We start from the raw sequence: 6000 nt of genomic DNA, 5'->3' as shown, positions 1-6000 counted from the left end.
GGAAGCCCCCACCCCCAAGCTTCCATGGGTTTCTCTCCCTTTGAGCTACTCTATGGAAGAGAACTGAGAGATGTCCTGGACATGCTCCGAGAAGCCTGAGAAGAACGAGAGGAGGCTCCAATTCCAATATCACAAACCACCACTAGAATGCAAGAACACATGAAGTTGGTTCGGGACTTAGTTTGTACTCATATGGGAAAAGCCCAGAGCCAACAAAAGGCCAATTATGATACAAAAGTAAATTTAAGATCTTTTTCTATTGGACAGAAAGTACTAGTAATTTTACCCACCTCAGAGAACAAACTTGTTTCTAAGTGGCACAGACCTTACGAGGTAATAGAACAAACGGGAACATGCACGTATAAAATAGCCTACCAGACCAAAAAACATAAAGTCCACTTCAATCTCTTAAAAGAGTGTAAGGAGAACACGTCAGCCACCCATGCCAAAGTAATATCTTGCCTGGTTCCCGAAGATATATATAACTTTGACTTAATTCCTTCTGAGTTATCTATTCAACAACGAGAAAATCTAAAATATGTAATGGTCTCATTCCCTGATGGATTCTCAGAAAAAACAGGAAGAGTAAAAGGTACATACCATTGCATTTAAACCCCTAAAAGCAAAGTAGTAAATCCCTATTGTCTACTAGAGGCATGTGAACAGATAGTGTTCGAGGAAGTCAACAAAAAGTGGAAGGCTAATATCGCTAAACCCGACCATTCCTGGAGATTCTGCATAGACATCTGTCAATTTAATGCCATATCAGACTTCAATGCCCATCCCATGCCACGCATCGATGACCTAATTGATAAACTCAGAACAGCCACCATTCTATGCAACCTAGATTTAACAAAGGGCTACTGGCAAGTCCCTGTGTATGGGCCAGATAAGGAACAAACTGCATTTTCAACACCCCTAGGATTATTCCAGTGTAAAGCCCTCCCTTTCGGCCTACACGGTGCACTAGCTACGTTCCAACGCCTTATGGATAACATCCTGCAGCCCTATTCTGATTTCTGTGGAGCTTACATTGACAATATCGTCATTTATATTAAAACCTGGGAGGACCATCTCTTCCATCATTATACCATCATGAAAGTCCTCAGGAATGCTGGCCTAACTACTAATCCAGCTAAATTCAGATTGGCCCAATCATCTGTGAAATACCTTGGCTTTTTCATAGGGAATGGGAATGTACAGCCCCAACAGGAAACAGTAAAAGCCGTCTTGGATACTCCCAAGAACAAAAGAGATCTTGTGGGCTTTCCTTGGTCTAATAGGATATTACCATAGGTGTATCCCTAACTTTTTGGACAAAAGGGCCCGGCTAACAGATAAACTTAAAAATGCCGAACCCCACAAACTTCATTGGAACGATGACGAGAGATGCTATAACATTTTAAAGCAGACGTTATTCCAAAACCCAATCCTAAAAGTAGTCAACTTCTCAAAAGAGATTGTCTTACAGATTGACGCCTCTCTCACAGGGTTAGGAGCCATCCTGTCCCAAATTTGCAACAGACTAGAACACCCCATACTATACACCAGCCGCAAGTTGTTCCCGCGTGAAAATTACTACTCTGTGGGGGAACTAGAGGCTCTAGCCATCAAGTGGGCCATTATCCATTTTAGATACTACCTATTGGGATGAAATGGTGTGAAGAGTCCAACCCTCGGGTCATGTGATGGTTTCTAGACCTACAACCCTATTGTTTCACAGTGGAACAACGGAAGGGAAAAGACCAGGGAAACATGGATTTTCTTTCCTGGTTTCCTGATGAAGCAAATGTGGCTGCATCACATGGAGGAAGCTCATGTGAGAAAACTTAAGTTGTCTCCCTGGAACTGTTGTCTCGTGCTGAGGAACCTCGAGAGTGTACTGTGCTCCTAGATCCCACTTCACCCCGTGGTCAAAATGTGGGGAAGGGAGATCCAAGCTACCGCATCCTGACATATTATTTGTGAAAACTTTTCTTTTCTTGAAAACCATCTCACACTCTTTTTATATTAGATGTAAGGTTTGGCAATAGGTTTTTTAGTATAGGCCCTTTTTATTTGACACAACGCCACTAGGACTGCCTTATTTTCATTTGATGGTCAACACTTGCTCCCATATTAGATTTAGGTTTAGATTAGGCATTTTTCCAACCTGCATACAGTTTGATAAACGCCCTTGAACTGTGATCACTTGTGTCAGTCTTTACTGTTGCCACCATGAGTTCCTTGCAAAACCCAAGGGTGTGCAGAAGGACCATCATTTTCATGACATGTAGTACTAAACGCAGCAGTCACAGTAAGATGGTAACAGATCAATGAACCAACAATGACAATCGTTGTCAAGTAACAGCATATGGTGCGACAGGGACTGAGCCCAACTGTCCAAGCTTCTGGAGAGCTTGGGCCTGTACTGGGATATCAACGTTTGTGGCCGGGGAACAGAATCCAGTTCAAGTGGGGAAAGCATGTGCACAGTGAAGTTCGACAAAGTTCCTGTAGTTCAGGACCCTTCCATGAACAGTTCTTGAATGGGGAAAACATCACAGTTCTGCAAGCGGGACTACCAGAAATGTTCAAAAAAAAGAATTCAATATGGAACAGCAAGTTCACGTCCTGCCAGAGTTTAAGCTAAAAATATCAGAGCCACATGCTCACAGTGGTCATCAGGACAAAGAGAATTACCAGGTCCAAAACCCATTGGCACCGGCATCTCTGTGGTAGCAGTTTCTCATTTTATTCAGTGCACTACCACACCAGGAGGATTAATCGTCGACGAATGGTCAGATCCAGATGTGAGAAAACAGGTTTGCTGGTGCTGCGTACAGGATTACTGACCCGGGGGACTCAATGTGGGCAGGCAGGGCGTACCTCTTTGGGCCTGGCTTGTGAGATCCATGGGAGCCAGGTGCTGGGGGTGGGTGGTACGCAAGAAGCGGCACCTAGGTCATGGTTGTCCCTTCTGGTGCTTCTATTGCCTGATGCAGGAGATGAGCAGCAGATCCCCCAGACAGCGCACCAGGGTAAATAGGTTGCAAAGATCGGGGTCTTCGTTCAGCACCTGCATATTTTGTGTAACCCTTGGGGGCTGTTTCTGGCTCTGGCATCACTTGAGAAAGGCCTGCAGCACTGGCTTGGGCTGGCACTGGCAGGTTGGAGGTGGGATCACTGGAGTAGCCACGAGGATAGCACAGGGTGGAGGCATGTCCTCATCAAGTGCGGGCACTCTGCAGCAGTGGGCAGCATGGACCCACAAAGGCACCCCGGAGGACTTCACAGTAGTGTGCGTCATCAGGAGGATCGGGTGTGTTCTGCTTTGACCAACGTGCGACAATACTGGAGTACAGGGACATCCTCTTGGTGCAGATTTAGGAGGTGCAATGCTGCAGGTGGCGCAGTCCCTACTTGCATGGGACACCTTGTATGGATCTCATGGGAAGACAGGCCATGCTTCCACTGAGGGTCATTACGCATGGCGAACAGTGCAAGGGCTCCGGAGTGTCTGTGGCCACCTTAGCCCTGTTTCTCGACACACCTCGGACAGCCTCAATTTTAGATTACTATTTTGGTGTTCCACAAAACTGCTCGACTGGGTTGGTAAGCTGGGAGATACCTAGCGCTTTACACACTTCCTTAATGATTTGACCAGTAAAATGGGTACCTCGATCACTATCAATAACAAGGGGCAAAACAAATTGTGTATAAATTCAGCAAGCAATTTCTTTGCAACAGTCAATGCATCTGCCCTCCTCTATGGGAAGGCTTCCACCCACCCGGAAAACACATTCACAATAAAAAGAAAGTAGAAATATGTCATACAGATGGGGAGCTGCGTGAAATCTGTCTGTATGTTTAAAAAGGGACCCTGCAGTACTGGACATACAGACAGCTTTGTCTTAACTGCTTGCCCAACATTATGAGTCAAACATGTAGCATCTTTCACAATAATCCTGCACTACTGAAGCAAAACCATTGGGTACCCAATCCTTGTCTACTGTGCGTATAATGACAATTTTACCTGAGTGTGCCCTCCGTGGTCAATGATGTAAGGAGTACCTTAGGTGCTGGGTCAGGTCGTGTGATTACCTTGAATGGCTGGAAGGAAGATCGGGGTTGAAGAGGTGGGAAGTACCCAGGTGAGTGGCTTGGAGAGCCCCAAGGTCCCGCAGTTTGCTAGAGAACCGTCCGCCCGCCCAAGGCTGCTCAGGCTTGCCAGTGTCATCTGAAATGCGCCTTACGGTTGAAATACTCTTTGCCTTCTAAGAAGGTGCGCCATTGAAGACGCTCCATCCTCAAGGATCCCGGAGTGAGACTCCACTATTGATCAATAGGGCAAGTGTGGGAAGAGGAGGTAGGAGTATAGTGGATGATCCCCCCTGCTGTTCTTCTGCAGTGGTTGGCAGCCCTCACCTTTATGGCCTTCTGAGCTCACACGGCGCCCCCTCATATGCTCGCCTCAATGGTGGTTCTGGTCATTATGATTGAGGTGGGTGGGCTTCACCCCTGTCCCTTCTGTGCTGGCATCCCCCTATGATCAGAACTTTCCCTGAGCCTCAGGCAAGACCTCCTACTTGTGCAGATGACCTTGCTTCGGTGGCGCCGGCTGTCCATTGACAGGCCCGGGTGTCCAGGTGGATTTTACATTCACCATCAGCGAGGATGCCTAGCATTTGAGTCACAAAATTGTAGCAGCAACTGTGGGGTCATCCCTGTTAGAATGAGCTCCTTTTCTGGTACTTCAATGAAGGAGATGTATCTTAGCCCTCTGCCGGCTTTTGTTAGGTCAGGCCTTCACCAGTGCCAGAGGTGGGTCCCCGCTCTCTCTTTAGTGCTTTTCGGAACTCATCGCAGGGTCAGATCAGGCCTTCATGCCACTGTCCCTTCAGTCGGCAATGACTTCTGAGTTCCCGAGTTGATTTCGGGCAGATTTCTCTTCAGCACACCGGGGGTCTTTCTCCACTTCCCAGCAGCGTTGTAATGTGGATTGATGGGGTATTAGTGGGGGCTCGGGACTCTTGAACTCCTGGTGGGCTCAGAGCAATGTGGCTCTGCTGCTAGCATCCTGCAACTAAGAGCAGCAGCAACAACAGCTTGCATGCAGGCTGGGAATCCTACTGCCACCAGATCTAGGGCACTGTGGTAGGACGAGGGTCGATTCAACTGTGTTGGGCAAAGCCTTCTTGTTCATCACAGTACAACACAAATGGCTTATTATAATTGGGCAGACCTAATGCTGGAGCTGTTGCGAGTGCTTGCTTAATGGTGACAAAGGACCGTGGCAAGGGTTCTGGGGTTGAATCATGCATGAGAATCTAAAGGGGTTTAACTATTGTGGCATACCCTGGGATCTGTTGACTACAGTAACTGACCACCCTGAAGAACCCTCTCAATTGCTTCCTGGTTGGGGGCTTGGGAACATTCTATATCGCTGCAATACAATCCTAGAACAGATGTCTTTTCCCAGCTGGAATCTCATGGCCCATGTACAGCACAGAGGGTAAACACAGCTGTAACTTGTCTTTGGATGTTTTGTGACCATTTTCACCAAGCACTGTCAACAAAGTGAAGGAGCTCTGCTCGTAGGCTTCCAAAGTGGGGGAAGCTAGCAGTAGGTCATTGATATAATGCACTAGCGTATACCCTCCTGTGAATACTACTGAGTCAAGATCCCACGTCAGGATTTGGGAAAACAAGTTGGGACTCTCTACATACCACATAGGAAGATGTATGAACATATACTGTGCAGATTTATATGTAAAGGCAAACGGGTACTGGCTGCCAGGGTGGACCGGGATAGAGAAAAATACTGAACACGCTGTGGCAGCTGGGTTGGGAACCTAAGGAAAGGCTGGCTGGACAGCAGCATTTACTGTTCGAAGGTCCTTAATGAAACGGTAGAGCTCTTTACCTGGTTTCTTGTGTGAGCAAAATTGGGGTATTGCAGGGTGGGCACAGTGATACCTTGATCAAGCAGAGACTATATCACATGGTGGATACCTTCTT

Source organism: Ambystoma mexicanum, chromosome 1p (assembly GCF_040938575.1).
Source record: "Ambystoma mexicanum isolate Mex_15411 chromosome 1p, UKY_AmexF1_1, whole genome shotgun sequence".
Taxonomy (NCBI): Eukaryota; Metazoa; Chordata; class Amphibia; order Caudata; family Ambystomatidae; genus Ambystoma; species Ambystoma mexicanum.
The sequence above is the reverse complement of the archived record's forward strand: the minus strand, read 5'-3'. Positions refer to the sequence as shown.